We start from the raw sequence: 22864 nt of genomic DNA, 5'->3' as shown, positions 1-22864 counted from the left end.
TACCGCTCCAGCGTTGATTAAGATTTATTCTTATGCATTCTGGTTATCTGCCCAGGGTGTATGACATATTGCTATGAGGTTTATTGGGGGCTGGGATCTGTGAGGGATTTCAGCGAATTCTTCTCTTTGTGATTGAGGGCTGGGAGTGGCGATCTGTGCCAAGACGCTCCACGCAAGCGCGGCTCTGGAGGCACGAGTTGGGTATGACATATTCAATGTAGGATCTGTATGTGCAGAACAACGACCTGCAAAAAATCCTTTTAATAATGGGTGTTTTCCATCAGTATGTGTAAGTGAGTATATGACAATATATGTCATTTTTATCTAAAAGTATCAATTGTAAATATCTAAATAGGTTTGTGGAGAAGAAACATTGCTTAAGACCTGCTTTTAAAAACATCTAATACAAAGTTTTGTCTTATTTGAAGATTTTTTTTTGCCTGTTTTATGTGTAACAAGTAAGTACAGGCAGTACAGACAGACATAACAAACAGAAAAAATGCAGTATATGAAAGCCTAATGTAAAAAGCAATGCTACTTCCCAAGTATATATAGCATGTTTTAAACATTTTTAGATATTTTTAGCTGATTTTTGTTTTCTTTTTGCAGTCCAGCGCTAATTTTTTTTTCAATGGGATGACACTCGAAACATTTTATTGTTCTATTTTTTACATTTCTGAGAAAGTGTGTAAAAAATAAATAAATAAAACAATCATAATCTGATAAATACTCTGTGGGAATATAGTTAGCTGAAAAAAAACAGTTGATGTATTATTTCCATTCATTTCACTTAGAAATTGGTAGTACATTTTCCAAATATTTGCAAGGACATGGCAAATAACACATTCAATTAAATGTTGAAGCAAAAAAAAATATATATATATTTTTTTACTTACTTGCACATTTACTTACAATATTTACTTAAAACATGTTTCTATAATATTTGTTTTAGTTTTTTCTGTATAATAAAATGTTAATGGATAATTGTACAATGAAAATAATGTTTTATTTTGCAATATATAGGAATTATCATATATAGTAAAAAAGTGATTTAAAAATGTCGTTTATCTATGTTTAACTTAGTTTTTACTGATCAGCTATGCACATTTACGTTGCATATTGCTGTTAAATTTACTTTATTGCATTACAGTATACCATCATGGTGTTTTGCAAATGTATGACAATATATATCTTCTATATATTGGTATTTACCCTCATTTTGTGGATTCATCACTATCTTTTAAGGTTGTGTCATTATAAAAGTAAAAATGCTTTTTAGTATTTTGATATGTTAACTTTATTTCCAACTTAAAATGTTGCTGTCTGGTTTTTTACTGTAAAACTTATTTAACCCACAGCTTAGAACAAGGTCTTCACAATACCAAACATGCTCTGAATATTTATTTGTCTGTGAACTTGTGTACTGGTATGTTTAAGTGCCAGAACGCATAAAAATACTTTAAAATAAGTACACCAGTTTTATTAAAATACACAAATCACACAACTGAGACTCCGAATGCTTATTCAGAAGGATAAGGAACTGACTAAAATTATATGGTCAGCGGTCAAGCATTTACATTTGTCTTCTTGGAGCTTTAAGAGACATTCATCTTTTCATCTGGTCTTTCAGATGTTGAATATACCTGGTGAATCCCATTCAAAAGAAATCGCACTTTAATCAATTCTCGCTATGCGCTACACTGCAGCTATGCACAATATAATGGTATGCCTTTAAATCAAAGCTGAGTCTCCACAGCCTCTGATGTCCAGCTCTGAACTCTGTATTTGGACAGTGAGTAAAAGGGTCAGTGTCACCCTCTCCTCTCTGGGGTGGAGTTGAAAGTCCACCCTGTGCCAGAGTAAACATGGAGGAGGTCTCAGGGCGAAGAGCTGAGAGCCTTAGGCTGTTTGAAAATGGGTAAAGAATGGTTTTCCCCTAGGGGGAGTTACCCAACTGATCTCAGTGAGGCACTGTCTGTGTCCACAGGCTCCGGAAGAGATGGGATCACTGACTCAGCCCTTGACGATTTCTAGTAAAATTTAGCCCAATTTCCAACTGATCTTTCCCTAAACAAACAGGCCTGGCATTCTGAAAAAGGAAATCCTGGGGATGTTCCCTTAGAAATACGTGTAACAAATTCCTATGACATATTACAAAGAATCATAATATAAAGGAACAATAAAGACATGGCAGTTCTGTGAAGTCTTTAAAAAAAACTTTAAATACAAAATTTGTATATTTTAGATGTCCTTGGATTTGGATTTTGCCTAACAAAGAAGTTTAGTGAAGCGCGACTATGGAAGGAGATGAGTGAATGATTGAAGAAAGTACAGGAAGCAAAGGCAGCGAAGTTCTGTTTTTGTTTTTGGTGCTCCTCTCCAAATGTCAAATATGAGGAAGTCAAGGGGAAGGGAAATTAGAACGAACATAGAAAGAGCTAGGTATACTGTGGAACATGAGGGAAGGGCAAAAGTACAGGTCTTTAGTCTTGAAGAGCGGAAACGCAAACATTAGTCATAACTGACAACTGACTTCTGCATGGCCTGCAATAATGATATGACACTCACACTTCCACAAGCTCTGTTTGCAAGGACAATTGCGTATAGAATTTGTCCCATGAGACAGACTAATCTTCTAGAGAAGCTCTTAATTTTAGAAAGGCACATCTCAAATAAAAACATTGCTTTTTTAGTATTTAGTATTAGTATTTTTTATTCTTTTCACTCAAGTGTGATTCGAAAAAAAACTGCTAACAGCTATTGACAATACAAAACTGCTGCTCTGGTTGCTTTTATTCTAATTTGTTAACACCAAAGCTCATCTCACATCTTAAATGTTGAGAACATCACGGGGTAACAAAGTTAGGTCCTTTAAATTAGACAATAATCTACATAAAAAACGAAAACTTAGATGTCTTATTGAGTCATTCATTCATATGATTCGTTTAAACTGATGAATTCAGTAAACTGTTCACTTTACAAGAGCTTATATTAACGATCTAAGTGCATGGTGCAAATGTGTCTGAATTGACTTTTGCTGGTTTAACAATAAGAAAAACAGTTGCATGCCTGCTTCTTGGTCTAAAACATTGATGCAACTAAATAGTGGTGACAAAAGCAGACTGCAGAATTGGCTCACATTGGCAGTGTTTGGGTCCAAAGTTGCCCACCGAAAACACATTCGGCACCCGATGGCCAATGAGCATGTACGTTCTGTGCTTTTCTCACGCACTGTCTTGCCAGCTGAACTACCAACCAGAATGGTTAGATTGCCCTACTTACGACTAGCTTAGGCGCCTAAAAAAGCTGATTTTGGTAAATTAGCAATATAGTTTATTTTAAAATATATTTAACTTTAAAACTGTGCATAACTACAGATATAAACCATATTGTAGTTCACAGTGAGGTTTGGCCTGCTTTTCTTAAAGATTGCCCACTGCAAAGAAAACAGGGGTAGGTTTTTTCTTGGCATTGAGCCAAACTAGACATGCTGTTTCCAAGAGTACGCACATAAAAAAACGTGAAACAGAGATCAGTATTTTTTTTTACTTGTTTTGAAACCTTTTTAGTTTGAAAATGCCTCGTAGGCCACAGGACAGCGGTTTGACAGTCAGATGCACTAGCGGCTGTGTTAGCAAGAGCGATCCTCTAATGTTATTTTCCCAGTTTCCTTTTCACCTTCTTTCCCCTATTTCAGAACTGTGTCTGTGAGCCGCCCCACTAAATCATGAAGCTCATTTAAGTATTTTCTCCGAATACTCCAGACATAATCCAAGTTTTTGCATGGGTTCACAGCGAGGTCACTGCTATCTCTCCTCTCCCACTAGCTCAACAGTCATCTCACATCCAAGAGGTTTGGAGCTGAGTTCAACACATTGGTCTATGGGAAACTGTGCTCGCCGCCAATTGCAATACTTCCCGGCGTATTTCTGTCAAAGCTCAAGCCTTTTAAAAACAACACAATCACTGAACTCATTGGAGCCCCATTTGAATCAATTACCTATGTGTCAACAAACCAAATTCTAATCATTCTTAACAGGGGAAGGGGATTGTTGTCATATGCAAGCCATGCATAAGCGGCAGAAAATTAGATAGATTAATCAATTGAAAATTTACATTTATTTCATCTTTTTTGAGTGAACATTAAAGGCTACTGTTCTAATGGTGACCATACGATGCGACTGAGGTATAATCTTCTTTGTTTTTGTAAATGAAAGAGTTTCAAAGTAATGTCAATAAACAGAGCAGCACCTGAAGTTTTTGTTTAGTGACTGATTGTGTATAGGTTAACCCTCTAAGTGACAAAGTCGCAAAATTGCAACAAGACGTCATACTTAAGAAACAAATTTGTAGCATGTAATAGATATTACAATGTTCATGCATTTGGTCTTGGCAGACTAGATCTGCAAAACAAACTGCCAGTAGACATTCTGCTGTGAGAATATAAATTGTTGCTGCTACAATAGTCATACATAAAAATCATGAAGCAAATCCAGACAGGTGGAGCTGGGGGAGGTGGAGGGTTTCAGAGGAACTCTAACCAGCTTGTGTCATTTGAGTAAATTATGTGATTGCAAGAAGGTTGCATGTAAAGGATGTGCCATCAATAGTTTCGAGACTGAACTAAATACTGTATATATATATATTTTTTGCTCATAATTCTTGGGTTAGTTAATTCTGAAAAATCAATAATGAATATCATCATTGGATTTTTCAATTTTGTCTGTAAGTCAATGGGGTTCAGTGTTGTTTTGTGATTCATTGATTATCACCGAATAGAAAAACGTCTGTGAAAATGATCTCTTTATTTTGCAACAATTCTGCCTGTTTCTAAATGGTTTATTAGATGACAAACTAATCTACATAAATGAATAACAAGGGGTCCCCTGTGCTCTGTATAAGTATGATTATCACACTGCCAGTTACACAGAAAACAGCTTTGGTTATTTGTGGTTCTTGCGATAGAGTGGTCTCTATGTGAGAGATTCGAAGTTGTTCTGCCCTTCTAAACTATCAGCAGTCCCCCGGGAGCCAGCAAAAAAACTGATAACAAGACAAGAAACCAGAGTAAATCAGGGATGACGTAAGACAGGATATAGCATAGAGACACTTCAGGAACTATAGTAAGATACAGACAACCTGTTGGCTATAGAGTATGGACACTTTTGCAATCCCCTTGCTTACACCAAATCTTTGTTTTTTATACAAATCTTATGATTTTATGATGTAAGCACGCATTATTAATGCTGCTTAAGTGTTTTGCATTCAAGCAAGGTTCTGTTTTGAAGATGTGCAGATGTTGGTTTTATCAACAATATTTTTTTGTACCAAGTTAGACAAATACACAACCTTTTCCTGGATCCTTACAGAGAATGACCATGCAGACCTCTTGGCCAAGGCTGCCTATTAATTACCCACAGGACTTAAAAATTTCCTGTTTTCCCCTCCTTAATTAAGCTAATCTGCCCTGAACTTTAAAGAGAGGAAATACCTAGAAATAGTTCCCAATTTTCAGCACATTCAATTATTTTGTGCAGAGCAGCAGATTACATCAAATTGTGTCAACGCGGAGATCAGCAGTGCTTGATCCTAGGGGGAAATGATGTCTGTCATTTCTTCCTTTGCCACGAAGGGTAATGTGGGAATTGTTCAAAAGGAACAGCGCCTGCCGTGGGCATGGCCAGTGCCCAAGCTGTACGTGCTCAAGGTCAGGGCCATCCAACATCAATCTCTGACCATTATGTTTATTATCATTACTTGCACTTACTCACTGAGTCTAGAGACGAATTGTTGACTTATGCTCCCTGTTACTTTTCCTCCCTTATTCACAATATCTCACACTTCCAATGAAAATTCAGCGGGTAACGTTTTAAGAGGGACTTTCTTGTGAAAAACAAGCACTTCCTTCTGTCAACATAAAGCAAGAACATTTCTCCAACTAGTTCCCTCTAAAAGCACCTGCTTAATTGACCTTGGCCCTCGGTCTTTTGTCCTCGTATTCTGACAACATTCTCATAATCGTAAACGATTGTTAGTGGGGTCTCCACAGCCACAAGTCAACTCCACAGTTTTCGTAAATGTAGTGTATTCACACTTTTCAACTGTGAACTGAAACTCACCTCCAGCCTCACCCATCTGTTACTCAAAAGGAAAGAGAGCGTCTTTACCACAGTGGAGTTTTCAAAGTTGAAGGAAACAAGACTGACTAATACAGTATTCATTAATAATTACAATATTGCCAGCACGTATCATTTTTTTGTTGTTGTTGCAGAGTGCCTTTTGATTGAGTGAAATATTTGAAACCACGGAACATAACGTTTATAACTTACCAATATCAATATCATTTTGAAACCACTGTCATTATAGTGCACATTCTGGAAATGCTTCAGTTGAATTGGGATTTTCCAATTAAGGTATGTTCCGGAGTTCCAGTTATCCTAGGACAAGTGGTTTTGGAAATGGATTAATGGGATTGGGAGTTAGACTAAAGAATCTGTGAATTAAGTGCAAATGATTAAATAAGAGTTTTATATTTTTTAATATGGCACTAAAATGCATAATGTTATATTGACTCACGTGCAGATTGTTGGTGGGAAAAATACTTTATGCTACATTAATTCACCTCAGTAGACACAAGGAAGCAAAAGATTATAATATTACTACATATTAAACAGAGAAATATATTGAGGTAATCCCTTAACAAATTTAAAAGGCCTACATTTTAAATTCAATATGTACGGCTTTAAGTAGATGTAAACTGGTAGTTATGATAATCCCAAACGCTGCATCAGCTCCGACTCTAGATTACACAATTAGAGATCAAAATTCTATTCTGAGAGATACAAAATAAGTACCAGAATGTAAACAGTCTATAATCCACGCCATTATTACACAGCCTTTGTGCATCACAACTATGTAAAGCCTGCCTGCCCCCTACAGAAAACAGGCGGGTTATCACATCACTAACATTTATTTAACCTTTTTCTCCTGCGGAGAGCAAAAGAGGAGGGTGCACTAGGGGCTGGCTTCTCTTTTTTAGAGACGTTATTATATACCATTACCCTAAAAATCTCCAATACAATAAACCATGTCTACAATGATGCTTACACTAACAGGTTTATGTATGTGTAGACAAAAACTCGCACAACACAACATAACCATTATTCTAAATCGGTTTGAATACATGAACACATTGCTTTGCTGCGCTGTCCTGAATCGCCATTTCACATTTAGTTCTTTCCACTGGGAGTCATACAGTACATGAAACAGGAGGATGATTTCACCACAGTGAAGGATTCTCATGTGCATTTATGTCGGCCTGTTTTGGAATTAACGGCAAAACTCCCCACTCCCACATATCCCTGTGTCCTTGCTGGGACGTTTTTTTTTTCTTTCTCAGATTCATCTCTCACTAGCCAAAGAATTAAGGCTGATATCAAAATAAATAGTGGATGTTTTGAGTAGACAGAGTTTTTAAAATAGCTTTTAAATATGATGCTGTAAATATGAAAGAAAATCAGGACAGTCATTTAATTCTGGGGAGTTTCTATTAAACCGTTCAGTTTGTTGTCCTAAAGCTCGGAAAAACAAAGGTTTCAAAATTCACCATTCTAATTCCCCATATAAATTCCAGAGGAAGAAGAATGAAGAATGTAACAAAAATAGCAAAAATGTGGGTGAAAGTGTAAAATGACCCTATAATGGTCTACAACTGTGCATTAAATATGAAGATTAATGTTTTCACTCTAGTTAGTAGTCCTAATTTATAGATATCTGGCGTTATTAATCCAAAATTGAATTGAAGGAATCTTAAAAATCCATTAAATAATTACTGAAGTTTTATTGACCTTATTCAATGCTCAGCCATTTTTAAATTTTGTCTTTAATCTTAATTTTTTTTTGCAGTAGCTCTATTTTGTACTGTAGAAATACAAACCGAAGACAACTGACAAAGAGAACAGTGCTGAAAAGGGGCTAAGCTACAAAAGGTCTATGAGACCATGTCTGCTAGCTTTGAGGATACCTCTATGCTAGCATTCCCTAAAAGCTCAAATAAAGTACTTTTTTAGTAGACATACAAATTAAAAGTTGCAATAAACCTTTAGGTTTCACAGATATTTTCCATGCTTGACTCAAAATTTTTCCATTGTTTTTGAAGGTAAACATGCACCTTATACAGATGTGTTTGACCACTGTACTTACATCAGATGGTCTTGCCATTGTAAAAATGCAGGGTTACGTAAAAAAAAGCATCTTGAGGCCTTTCTTTTTTCCCTTCTTCCGTTGCCCCCGTCATACAATTTTCAAAGCTAAAATTGTATGAATAGCTTGAAAAGACTAGAGAAGTCAATGTCAAACAAATTGTTCACAAAAACATGCATTTCGAAAATAGAAGGACCACCAATATTGATGACTCATCTTGCACTTATGAGCCATTATTAATTTGATAGTCCACTTTAGACATTCTATACTAACTTTGTAACTACATGTCAACTAATTCTCATTAATTTGCAACTACATGTCTGCTGAGTCTTACAGTAGACTGTTAGGATAGGTTTAGGGTTAGTAGAATAAGCTGACAATGCTATCAAAGTTTCTCAAAGTTAGTATATTGTATACAGAACTTGATTTAACTGAGTGCGACGTGTTCCTGGATCTTTGTTGACCCTAGAATATTGTAATTAACCAATCAGATTTGAAGACCTAGTTTATAGTTTTTGTGAAGTGTAACTTACATTCAGTGCTTGTACACCACTCTGATTTTAGGCATTACTCATGGTTAAGGTCAGGTTTAGCCATCAAGATATGGTCAAGGCAAAATTCTTCGAGCATGAAAATGAATTCAATGATCTTTGCCATATTCCTAAATGATTTCACAAGGAGCGCAGCTGAACTGTCCATTTTTCCGCGTTTCTGTTTTTGCTTTTTTTCTTGTAGAACAGAACACGCATGTTCTTTTTCAAGCCCCACCGGTTTTCTGAATGCATGTGCCTCGCTAAGACACTTACCTCTCGTGCCTGCCACTAGGCATCCTCTTGTCTTTGTTTGGCTCTGCTCCTAAACACCTGTCACTCTGCTGTAGCACTGCGGTCCCCGTGTGAGGTCCCCTTCCACAGTCTATTGAACGCTCTCTCAAGCAGAACACTTCAGCAGATCCCCCTGCTCACCCAACCTTAATGGCTCAGTTCCAGGCTTTTACTGCAGGCTGCCCATGTCCCTAAAACATCAATGATTTGTTTATAATTAGCCCTGGCACCTCTTCGCTACTTAGAGAGTACTTGTTTTTCAAAAAGGGCAGGGGGGTCGGTTGATGGATGGGTTGAAGGTGGCTGTGCAGAACCTAAGTGAGAGGGTCTTGAGCTGAGGCGAGGTTGGTCGCATTCCTTGCGAGCCGCCCGGAGTCACAGCTGACAGGGCGATAGCGATAATAACCAAGTAGAGATGGTCTTTTGGGGCTGCTTAACTGGGCCCTGCATTAAGTCAGTCAGTTTGAGTATGCAGCAGAAGAGGACCCGAGAGGAAACATGGTGCCCAAGCCTGGCAGTGAGGAACGTTTATGCTCACTGGATGCTCGATTAATAAACACAGGTGTTTATATCAAGATGTGTGAGGTATAAATACACTTTGTGTGGTCCCTGAAGTTTACATGGCTGATGGGGTAAAGTACATCTTTGCGCCCTCCTCTGATTGTTTACCAGCAAGGACAATATCCATGGGAACATCACACACAACGCGTCAGCTTTGTAAATGAGCTCATCTCTGGACAATTAATCACTGAGTATTTGGGACGTTGAACAGGATGATGTTTGGAGGACGTCACCTGAGATGGTAAATGCTATTAAATACATCATATGATATTTACATAGCTCAACTCAGTGCTCACTTTGTAACTGTGTCATATTGCATAGCGAAGGCAGTGGAGACAAAACCAGTGTTGGACACGCTATTTGAGGCAATGTAACTAGTTAAGCTACAAGTTAGGAAATTAATTCATAAGGAAAACTTCCATGGAGAATAGGCCACAACATGGCTAAAATACAGCTTACTAAATTTACATTACTTAATGTTTTCACTTCATTTACGCTGTCAGTGTTTGGGATTGACAATCACATATGCTTAGAGGTGCGAGTATCACAGCATTTTACAGCAGCTTAAATACAGAAGTCGCCTATTGGTGAACATCACCTGTAACCATAGCGACAGTGACTTGCAAAGCCTTATAACACATGAAACAACAAAAGTTCATTCGTCATATCTTAAAAGCAGATCACATGTGAATACCGAAATTTTATTTTGCAATTATACATTTAAGTACTGAGTAATTGTAATTAGCATGTTCTTACTACATGGTTAGGGTTACTTGCATGTAATTACTTCTTAATTATTGTAATTATAAAAATAAGTGTATCGTATTGGTCGTTTGTCCAATTTACTGAAATACGACCCATCAGAACGAATACTACAATTGCTCATTTGGTAGCTCATTTCGATATATACCATGATATGTGATCATGTGTTTAATTCCAGAGAATGCACATGCTCATAAAATTGTTATGCACTATAAATCATAATTTTGCACTTTTTCTGTAAGGGGTAAGTTTAGGAGTGGGATAGGTGAGGTCATTCGTACGAATTGTATGAATTACTGTGAGATCGGTGTAAAAAGTCCACACATTGCATTTAAATAAACTATTTTGATTGCAATTTGGGAGAGCTAGAAGCGTTGTGAACTTATCTGCTGGAGGAATCGCTCAAATGATTCAGTAAGTGAGTGAGTCATTTACGTCGGAATTACATTAATAAATTCAAACGAAAACTTTTGACCTTGATAATTCATATTGGTTTGACTGATTAATTGAAAAGGAAACTATTCCCCAATAAAGACTTCTGATTCTAAACAGACTGAAATATAATGTTTTAAGAAAAAACAAACAAATGATGATCTCGCTACTGAGAAATGCAGTAATTAATGGCTTTACTACTTTTAGTCGTCAACACAATTAATACACAGAACATTTCAATAGCCCAATTTTATCTCTACGTTTTCATAAAACACACGTGACACAATTTATCTGCATCTATTGGGTAGTTTTACTATGCCTGTATCATACGTCAAAAGCTGATCCCGAACAATGATGAATCTCATACCTAATGGCACCAGTTTAAAGCCTGTGTCTACAAATCCAGGAAACCAATCATGCCTGGGCAACTCCTTAGTGTATCATTTAGTTTGTGTTGCCATGTAATCAGCTTTCTTGTTTATTTAGCAATATTTCAGGAGCCAAAGTTCTTTTTGATTTAAAAGTTTGAGTATTTTCATCTTCGGAGCCCACCACGCTGAAATAATACCATCGGATTGAGGGTTAGGTTCATTTCCATTTCCTTCATTCTCACGGCAGCAGTTAAATGGACATGTCACCTGTTGCTGACCTTTTACCTGCAGTTGCCCTCTCACTCTCATTCATCTATCAAGACTGTGTGTGTACAGTAGAGGTCACATTCACAGACACAAACACCCTCACACCTTTCCGTGTGACGTAGTGTCGCATACAATAGTCTATTTACCTGTGTTGTCTAATGCTGAATCAGGGATTAAACATTAAAGCGCGGCAAGTGTGAGGTAAATACGTTCAGGCGGTATTTGAACACTTCTAAGCTGCGGATATTAGTGTCAATAATGGCCTTTTTTCAGCCTGCCATCGAATGTTTGCTTTTTTCCCGAGAAATGAATGCAGTGGGAGGCTAGACAGACTCACTATCAGGAGCAGGGCACCATAGTAGGTGGAAAAGGAAAACTGGAATAGAGGTAACTTTGTAATGGTGTTATCATAAAGTTAGCTATGCATGTGGTAATATTACTGTGAAAGTATGAAAATACTTTCCAAATGGATACATTTCTAGTAGGATTTAAAAAAAATTATGTATATATAAATAAATATGTAGTAAATATTTCGAAAAATTTTAAATGTATTAGTCTTAAAGTATATATAAACATATTGAACATATGTTTTTCTTAAATATAAACATGCATTTGTATTAAATAAATATGTAATAAATATACAAATTGTACACACATTATGTAAACTAAAACTTTTATTTTAAATGCAATTAAATGTAATTGTTTGACAGCACTATTATGTATTTTTTTTTTATTATTTAGTATATTGTAAGAAATTGTGTTAAAATATGATTTCATATAATTTAATTAGAATAACCACATCAAACCAAAGTACTTGATTTCTCATTTTGGGGTTTTAAACCTTTGCTTCATTGAGCATTAAAAATTTGGCATAATGTGTACTTATGGGAGAAATAGAAAGAAATATGTATTTTTTTTTTCTCATTTCTTTGAACAGGCTTGGGAAAAGAGGCACGCATCTTGATTTAAAAATTTTCTCTTCATAATAGCCTCTAGTATTGCAAAGTCAAGTTTTATTCCAAAAGATTTTGTTTCAAAATGTTCACGTTGATAGATTCAAGCGAGACAAGTTGAAAAATTCCCATAACATTTGGGAATCAAGTTTCTGGTGCGCCGCTAATGTAGTGTAAACTTCAACAGAACACCCTCATAGGAGCTTTGTAATTCATTATCAAAATGGGAGATGAAACTTGAGTTGCTTCGGATGCTGAAAATTTTCTTTTAAAAGAGCCCATTTGTCACAGTGATAATTATAAAAATAAAGCAGTTGTGTCACATTGAAGTAGAAAGAACTAATTCGTAATATATGTATCCTCGCAGAGCCTTCTACTGTTAGTTTCTTCTAAAGCATTGTCCACCAGAGGAGCTCTGTAACTGTTTATTCTGGTCCTTACTGCATCTGGGTTAAATAAAAAAGCCTTTGGAGTCACGGCCCAGTGGCTAGAATCACTTGTGAGAGACACAGGTTTGAGTCTGGTCTGTTTCCTCTCCACAAAATGAAAATTGACAAATATAAAATAAAAGGTGTATTAAAAACCATTTATTATGCGACGGAAGTAAAAATTGAATGGATTTGAGTTTATGGCACGTATGATGAGGTTGTGTTCTAAAGAATAAGAATTAACTGAGAAAATACCTCCAATGAATCGTATACTTTACACAAATTATGAAATTTAAATCTCTTCATTTCTAATGGTGCTTGTTCTTGTTCATTCCGGACGCTTCTCCACTGGCTGTTTTGGGAAGGTGACACAGGATGAAAGAATGTGTTGATGGTGTTAAATAATGGTAGGTTTACTCTTGGGGACTCTAAACACTTTCGGGTTGTGTGTCATTTGTCAGGTGCTCAGGGAATTTGCTGAAACAACACTGCTTTACCAGGACCGTGTGGAGGGGTCAATAAAGGGGTGTAAAATATTATCCAGTTCTATTATCCATGTCTAAACATATCACATTCACTAGTTTTCTTGGTAATTAGCACAGAGGAGAGAAAAAAAAGTACTAAAAATGTGGTGTACAGCCTGTGATGGAGGAAAGAGTCCAGACCCTCCTGCCTCCTGCCTCCCGGGGCAACAGTAAGTGTGGATTTTGGATACTGGAAGAATTGTTAGTTATGAGGTAAGCTGCTGTCATGCATCTATTGTGTTTCTATTGGCTAGAACTATCTGAACATGCTCCTTCAATGGCTCCGCAATTCCTAGTATCGCATAGGCTTTATAAAATCCTATGTTTTTAGGTTCGTCACGTACCGGGAACGCGCTTTGATAAGTTGAGTTAAAGGCTAACCAAGCCAAATTTTTATCGAATGTTTTTCGCTAAATGACACCAGCGTGAAAAATCGAAGGAATGGACAAATAAATAGTGAGGTAGTGGTTTTATGCTGTGCATGACTAATGTGCATATAAGGGTAAATCATCCATTAGTATCACTTTATTTTCCATCCAATGCGAGATTCTGGATAAGTCTGAACTGAGCGACACTTAAGAGGGCCTCCTCGTGTAATCGCATGAAGTAAAATGTGCTGAAATCGTAATGAAGAAGATTCCCAACGAAGCCGATCATGCAGACACAAAAACATAATACAGGAAATAACTGCAGAGTCTATTATTAAAACATCAGATACTTTGTTATGACAAGGCAAGGTTAGTTGTGGTTGTAAAATTTGGGGAATAACTCCAAAAAAAACCCAAAAACATAATACTTGTAAATTATTAATTCATTATATATTTGACACAACCATTTATTTCAAATACATTTAGTGTCAAATAAAAAAAGTAAACAAAAAGAATACAATTTTTGCCTGATATCAATTTTCAAATTGTCAGTTGTAGGTGGAATTTCAATCTAAAATCACACAGTTTATACTATACTGTATATTGCTACATTTTTATTTTTTGAGCTGGCACCGTCTTGGTGCTATTTATAGTATGGGAAAGATATACTTGATTGCTCAGATACTATTTAGACTGAACCGAGCTCTGTCAGGTTGGATGGGGCTGACGGACATTTTCAGGTTTCTCCAGAATATATTCGATGGGATTTAAGCCCTGAATGTCAGCAGAGACAAGGGCAACAAAATAAGCCCCAGAGACGGATCCCCTTCGAAGTCCTCGTCACCTAGAAAAATGCAACAAATTATTGGAAGGTTAATTGTAATGCACTTTGTCTAAAAATATTAAGGGGTACTGTTTCTAATGGAAATAAAAGCAAAGGATGTGAAATATGGCCAAATATGGTGTCCTATACTTGGAATTTGTGCTCTGCATTTCACCCATACAAGTACACACACACACACACACAGAGAGCAGTAAATAGCGAATAATCACACACAGCAGTGGACAGCCTTTTTTGCTGCTGCACCCAGGGAGCAGTTGGAGGTTTGATGCCTTTCTCAAGGGTCTGAATCATGGACACTGAAGGTTGCAGAGAGTGCTGTACATTTACTTTCCTCACCTACAGTCCCTACTTGAACCTGTGACTTTTGAGTTACAAGTCAGACTCTCTAACTATTAGGCCACAACGAACCTTACAACCGTTACCTAAATGTCTGTAATACTCTTTGTCCCTGAAAAGATTATACATTATCTTTTAGTGTTGCTTTGTTTTGTCAGTGCTGTTGGACTTGTGCACAGGTCCTGTGGGACCTCTTTAAAAAATAAAAACCCACACCCCGGTACTTTGAGTGCAAAGTACAACACTTTAAAAAATGGTTAAATGTTTGAGCCCATTTCCTTATTTTCCTTCCATTTAATTTCATCTTGTTAATTTCCCACGTTATTGAGTCAATAGGGACAAATCAATAATCTCACCCAGAACACAGTTCAGCTCACATAACATTAAGGAATAAACTATTACTAGACTCCTTCTTTGTTATCACTTGTTGAATACGATTTTATTCCAGGTGGTCAAAAGAGCAGATGAAATACAGCTACTATTTTAGTTCCACTGTTTTCTTGGAATGCACTTTTTTTGGCTTTAAGGTAAACTCCCTTTTGCGTTAAATCCCTATTGAAAGGCAAGGTAAGATACAGTCCAGTCAGTAGAGCTCCGCTGCATTGTGACTAATCAGGCCACAGTGCTTTAAATAAACTCTATGAAGCAGATGTACAGTAACTGCTGAAAGCCCAATTAGGTTCACATCAAAGCTGTGTTTTCAGTACTTCCTGTTGGCATTTCAAATTGTGCCAGTGCTTTCATCTTGTCCTGTGTCCCAAATGGTCTCAGCTCATAGACAGGGTCAGGAAGTCATCGGGAACGCCTGCCGCATTAATGTTCCACGGTTAATACTCTAATGACTGCTAGTCAACATGTAGTTGCAAAGTTACTTACTGTTAGTAGAATGACTGAGTGGTCTATCGCAGTAAAGTCTTAATGATTTTTTTATGATTTTATATTATTGGCAGGCAGTGATATATAGTCATTTCAATGGGAACCCATTTGATTGGGAGTTTCTTGTAAGAAAAAAAGAATGCCTCGTGCATATTTTGCAACAGATTCAGGTTGGTTATGTACATTTGAACTGGCAAACAGAAAGCCGCTTGTTTTAAAAGTGAGCTGTGTACTGTGTAGCCACAACACAAGTATACTCATCAACCACAATTAGCCACCAATTCACCATGAGTGTCTTAAAAAAGTATCAGTCTTAAGTTTTGACCTTATTTTATACGCACCACCACACCAAAAATTTTTTACATTTTCAAGTAGCCACCCCTTTTTCAGTAAAAAAACCCCTCAACTTACTCTCTGTACTGTTGTATGTTTGCAACCTTAAAGAAACATTTAAATTGTTACGATTTTGCTTCTCCTTCCAGCCACGTCTCAACTCTCAACCGCAAGCAAAAGCTTTCTTTGGTTCCTCTAAGAGCTACAGCCATGAGAAACTGCTGATGGAGTGTTTTCGAAAAGTACTCCGGCGTCACTGTCACACGTCTCCATCCATTAGTCCGGCAGGGAGAGGGGAAATGATGCTGGCCATCATTGTGTGTCGGCAGAGCCTGAGAGAGATTGCGGGGTCGGAGGAGGTGTTAGGGAGCCTCGCGGTGCTGCCGTAGAGGAAAGCGTCGGCTCCACGGGGCTTCCCTCCTCCCTCCCCGCCGGGCCGTGATAGGCTGGATGGCAGGAGGGCCGCAGTTGTGGGGGAGGGTATAGCGGCTGTGCCGGGCTCCCTTCTGCCCTCTCGCTGACAGGATCTGGTCAGTGTCCTGCTGCTGAGGGTCACGGCCCAGCTTACGAACACAAACTTATCTTCCGTACATCTGCCGGGCCGCCTGCGCAGTCAGTCTGTCTCCACTGCAGGCTGCGCTCTCTTTCCTGGTTGGGGGATGCTTTGGTCGAGGAGAGCGACAGAGAGAGGGCCAGCGGGAAGGGGGGACAGAGTGGGAAACCGAGGATCTGGACCCTGCCAAGACGCTGAGCTACATGGAAAACACGAGCTGCCTCCAGGGTAACAGGCCCACTTCTGAATTTCGGCAAACAAAAATAACTCGGGCGACTGGATACGTCCATTCCTCAAGCGCTGTGCACTTTTTCTATCTGTCAGCCAGAATTCCCAGAAGCTGAGCAAACTCATTCTGGAACCTGGACTGTCTTTGAGGACTGCTAATTTGTTCTACTGTTACAAGTGAGGAAGAAACTCAATAATACTGTTTTGCCCCAGTTATTTATCATTCCTCTCTCCGCAGATGGAGATGACCTTTGAGTGACCAATGGTGAAGCTCAACCCGGGCCCTTTCGGTGACTTATTTCATCATTTGAGCGGCGTATGATTAAATTCTCATGACCTAATGCATTGTAGAATGCCTTGGAACTGAAGTTAATGTTTTTTTCTTTCTCTTCTTTTTTTTTATTCTACTCCCACCCTTTCCTCAGCAGAGCAAGGGAATGCTGGCTGCGTCTGCCCAGGAGAAAATGACAACTTCATTAGAAGGGCTTGGATAGAGGAGAGTGGGAAAACAAATGACTGCGAGCGGTGTTGATGGAGTGCAGTGAGGCTAACTCTGAGGAGTTCTACCTGCCAAAACCTTGTCTGCCTAACCTTAACCCAGACGAGAGAATTAGTAGATGATGTATGGGTGAGAGCGTGCTATCTGATGGGAGGAGCGCTTATGAGAGGCATGATTTGGGTCCCTTCTTTTTTAGGAATCAGTTTTGGTTCAAAGTGCTGGTTTTTCAGTAAGCCTTTGGCACATGACACATGTTCATTGTTTTTATCCATGTTTTTAATTTAAAAAAAGAATACATTTCTATTAAATTTTCTGTTAAATTATTATTAAAAACGGTTGTGAATGACTGAATGAAGGATATATATATATATATTTATTTATTTTGTAAAAGAATTTTAAGAAAAGACATCACACAGACATCACACCCTCATGGCAGGGTGTCAAGGCCAATAATATTCATTAAAAATATATATTTTTAAACTTTTATATTTTCATCCACAAAAAAAAAAAAAAAAAAAAAAAAAATATATATATATATATATATATATATATATATATATATATATATATATATATATATATATATATATATATATATATATATATATATATATATATATTTTTTTATGTTTCTTCTTTTTTATTTCTAATTATTCATGCAAGCATGCACATCACACTGTACTGATAAGTACCTGAGAGAGTCATACTCTAGTTACAAGTAACTGAGAGAGAGAATAGAAAGAAACCTGACTTGACTACCTAAGCTGTGATATATGAAAATGTAAAGTTGTGAACAGTTATAAAGTATTCATTTTTTTAGATTTTATTTGCTAATTATTAATTGTCTGATACCCGAGTTGTGAGTGTTTCTCAAACCCACACCATTAATATTTTATGTGTGTTCAACGAGTGGGAGAAGCTCTTGTTAATGTTAGAGGTAAGTAATGATTTGTTTTATAAGAACTTTTCCAAGAAAGAATTATGCTGGTACAACCTGGAAACACTGTAATAAAATTTGAATGGGAGATCTATCATTAAAATCTAAAATAGAAAACCTCTTCTTTGAAAGCACATTTTTTTCAGTGTGCATCAGAATTTAATAAATAAACGATAGAAGAATCAATATAGATTTAGAACTAGATTAGATTCCTTTTTTCCCCTTTAGAATGCAAGAAAAATATTCATACCTAACCCTTACAAATTAAACTAATTTATTTAACCCAGTGGAATCAAATGGTTAACTGAATTTAGATGTTTAGATGTTTTCTGTGGTCGAAAATGTATGTTCATTAATCCTTTGGAATTTTTTATTATTTTTTTAACTCCCTAAGTTTGATCTCGCTTCTTTAATATTATAACACGATTGTGCAACTCTCACGTTTAATGATATCTCTGTTATGATCTACAACACTGAGCAAACATTTGGAGATTGATTAGCCTGGATTTCAGTCTATGTTGCTCAGGAATGCCACAAGCAGGGTAGAAAAGGTCATTTGTTTCATGTTTCATGATGTGAAATACAAGTTGGATAAGGCAGAGGATCAAGCTGTGTCAAAAAAGACCACTAACCACAGACTGCCCTGCATTTCCTAAAGCCCGTCTGACAAGACACTGTAGGCCGAACCGTAAAACCTGTAGCACATCACTCACTGCTCATCCACTGTACCCTATTAACCCTTCTTAATACTGAACCCCACACAAAACATCTGCTCTGCTTCGTTTTCGCTTCAGCGCGTCTCACTGGAATGCTTAAGTAGGTCTAAACTTTAACCAGTTAGTCTGTGTGCTCTAGACTTCTAAAAACCTTTATGATGCACCATATGATCGTTCATCAGGTGATATGGACGTTGCGCTGCATGTGATGCTGAAAATATCTGAATACCTTTTCCCCCCATGTACCGGATCTGCTAAAACTTCACGATAAGTTCCAGAAACAGCCGTAACGAAAAGCACTTTTACGGTAACATCAACAAAATGTCAGTTTAACAGATTTCACACTGTTTGCTCTCCACATCAGTGTGTTTCGTGAATTATCGTGGCCGTTAAACACGGCTTGATCTAATATGGGGAAGCTATAATAAAAACGTCAAACCGCTTCGCGATTTATGAGTCATTGTAGCGATCTGTAACTCACACCTTGAACCTGTAGGCTAAGACTCCTTGCAGGCTTGCTAACATTAAAAAAAGACCTCGAAAAACAAAGCGCAGGGGTGTTCCCAGCGCGCATTCCCAAAATATTGTTCACTTCTCTGCTTCTAAGCATTGAGAGCTGGGGGAGAGGCTGGGATGAAATAGGGGGGGAAATACATTCTGTCCTGGCTGCGTCTCTCAAGGCTGGATGGGGCGTATGCTGTGTGGTTTCCACGCCGGCCGTTCAAGCAGGTGCCAGGCACGGTGAGAGTCTTCAGTTCTGCGGCGCTGACCCAAGACGCCCTCAGCCAGCCGTGATGGATTCTCTCCTCCTACATGCAGCTACATCGGCCAGAGGCGTGAGCTTTAATGGGCTGGAGCCCCACATTCCTATTTATCTGTATTTGCGGTAAATGCATACATGTGCACAAACACAGCCAGATTGAAGGGATAGTTCACCCACAAATGAACATTCTGTCTTTAATTACACACCATCATGTTGTCACAAACCAGTAAGACCTATCCGGGGCATAAATGAAGATATTTCTGATAAAATCGAGAGCATAGACAGCAAGGATACTTCCACGATTAAGGTAGCAAGGACTTCGGTAAAGTAGCCCATCTGGCATCAGGGGTTCAGATGTAATTCTACTAAGCTATGAGATTACTTTTTGTGCATTTTTAACATGAAGCAGAAGCAAGCGTTTCAAAGATGAACTGAGGTCATGTGGGTTTGGAACAACATGAGCTGATTTTTGGGTGAGCTATCTCTTTAACAGTGAGCTGGTGTAAACGTAAGAAGAGAACTGTTAAAAGTAGGGCTTTTTAGTCCCCGAGGGTTCACTTATTTGCTCAGAGTTTGCTCCGTCTAAAAGGATATAAAGTTTTTTTAGGGTTTTGACGTGTTTTTAGGCAGGGAGCAAGGTCTTGAGTGTTTTTAGCATGTTGCTATCTTGCTGGGCTGCGTTTCTCACTAACGTCCGTTACCGTTTCACTGGCGTTTCCCAAAAATACATTTAACACAATCGCACCAAACATGCTTTAAGTGATACTTAGAGGAGCCGCTATCCGTTGGGTCAAGTGCTGAAATGTCCATTTATTGAAATGTTGACCTAATGCTACATTCCAGACAATTTAGATATAATATAACCTAATATAATAAAATATAATATAATATAGGCTACTAATAGTAACATACTATATATTATAATAGAGCAAGCCAGTTTTAGAGGCCTTTTTTCTTAAAAAGAAAAGGTAACAGAACAGAAAAAGAGAAGTTAGTGGTTCATTTATTTATTTTATTTTGTTTTTGTAAAGAATAAAATTAAAATAAGAATTGCTGTTAGAGGGTCAAAGAAAGATGGAGATGTGTTTTAGCCAATTCTTGAACGTGGCTAAGGATTCGAATATTATTGTAGGCTACATAATAAAACGTTGGTTTTCGTGAGCCATTGACATATTTTTATAAGCTTATGCATAGTTTTTAAACCTATCTTTCCTTTTTTTGACATTTTTTTTCAGTCATTTAAATTAGCTGTGTTTTTTTAATTATTTATTTAATATTGGCTTTTTACATTTTTACATTTAGACAAATAAAACACGAGACATAAAGAGCACAATAAAGTACAATCAGAGCTTTAATTGCAATCAGGTTACACTTGAACACAGTTAAAGGTGTAATATGCCGATTATCCTGCAGGTGACCTCATAATTCTTACGATGCACATAGGGCTTCACGATTACTCCAGAGCACTCGTAGATCTACGATGATTTTCAAGTGCTACTTAAGTTACGATGCAGACCGTAATATTAAGATCAGTCGTACAATCATTTTTTACAAACTTCTTAGGTTGCTTTTGAGAAACGCAGGCCTGGTGGATGCTAAACTAGTTGCAAACATACTTCACTCAAAACTAAAAAAAAGCATAAATATAGTTGCAAGGGCACTTTTTACTTTTGATCATTATTTGCCCGTGTGCTGTAGCCTGTTAAAAGTGGTCATGAACTGCTTTTTTATTATTTATTATTATTTTTATTCTTTTACACTGCCAAGCAAAAGCCTATCCATAATTATTTATCCATAGGTAAGTTTACTTGGGAACTTAATTCACAGTCAATTTTATTGGCTCTTTGTAAATTTTACTTCAGAAATGCTTATGTAAATTAATTCAGATTCACCAAAATGAAAAAAAAAAACATTCAGTTTATGAACATAGTACTGGGGAAAAGCATGCTTTTAAGCATGTGGTTTACCTGCAAACATGAAAACAGACGAGTTAAGATAATATTTCCTCTCAGTGCAATACTTTGTACACCATACACAATGAGGGTAACATTCAGTGGATAGCATTAGAGTATTAATGGGTAAGAAAAGAGTAGAAAGGGTAGAAAATGAGCTCCGAATGTCATAAAACATTAAGTTATTAAACCCAACAACAAAAGCAACCATAAAACTATGTAAAATTGTGAAAAACTGTGAAATTTGGCCTTCAAGCCCCAGCGCATGATAGAAAAAACATGATCATAACTTTGATATTTATTCAAAGAATCCTTGTACGTAACAAACATTTTCAAGCAAATAATGCTTATAAGTTCAAACTTTAATTCGTGCACGCTTTTTTTCAGTTTTGAGTTCTGAAACTCACAGGATTGTTTTACAGTACGAAGACCTTTTAAATGCCAAAAGGGCATTTTGATTCCTCTGTCCGGTTCGTCTATCGCAAAAGTTACGAATCAAAGTTTGACCGACTATAATAATGATCCTTAAAATAACGAGCTCGAATCAGTGTCGAAGGGCAGGTGATGGACGTGTAGTTTAAGATCAAACGTCTTTCAACAGCGATTGGAATGAATGAATCATTGATCATCGACAGCTTGTATTTCAGGGGAAAAGGTCATTACGACATAAAAGTCAATGAAATGGGTTTCTGTGGAACACATATTTTAAAGCACTGAACCAGTACATTTGACACAGTTCTCTGAGCACACATAGTACAGTCATCCACACGGCCATGGAATGCACATGTCTTCTTCCTTTCTACATGCTGACTCATAAAATACTCCTTCCTCTCATAATGAAACACTTTTGTTTTTGCCCACTCACTGGCGTGGGCTTTTCCTCACAGTTATAGGCTGCTGTTACAGTAAACTTAGAGTCTATACGCTGACCTTCCCAATGAATCAACTGCTACTGTTTTCACCTTAGACTTCCCCCATAAATCCTCCACCATGTTTCCTCTTAGCCACCCAAATGTGGCCCCATTCGTGGCCCTTTATTGTTTTATACAGTGTCCCCATCCTGCCCTGCTTCATTTTACCTGAAATCAAAATATTCTCCAAAATGTAAGGCTGGGTTGTGCTCTTTTCCCTAAGA

General features: G+C 37.4%; 1 long non-coding RNA gene across 1 annotated transcript; it reads left to right on the top strand.

Annotated features, from left to right (window-relative positions):
- Positions 1-16278: 16278 nt before the first annotated feature.
- LOC122360975 lies at positions 16279-17773 on the top strand. Its single transcript, XR_006252846.1, has 3 exons — positions 16279-16862; positions 17101-17152; positions 17288-17773. It is a non-coding gene; the product is annotated as an uncharacterized LOC122360975 (long non-coding RNA).
- The last annotated feature ends 5091 nt before the right edge of the window (positions 17774-22864 follow it).

The sequence above is a fragment of the Puntigrus tetrazona genome, chromosome 16, assembly GCF_018831695.1.
Source record: "Puntigrus tetrazona isolate hp1 chromosome 16, ASM1883169v1, whole genome shotgun sequence".
Classification (NCBI taxonomy): Eukaryota; Metazoa; Chordata; class Actinopteri; order Cypriniformes; family Cyprinidae; genus Puntigrus; species Puntigrus tetrazona.
This window is presented reverse-complemented; position numbering and strand designations above follow the sequence as displayed.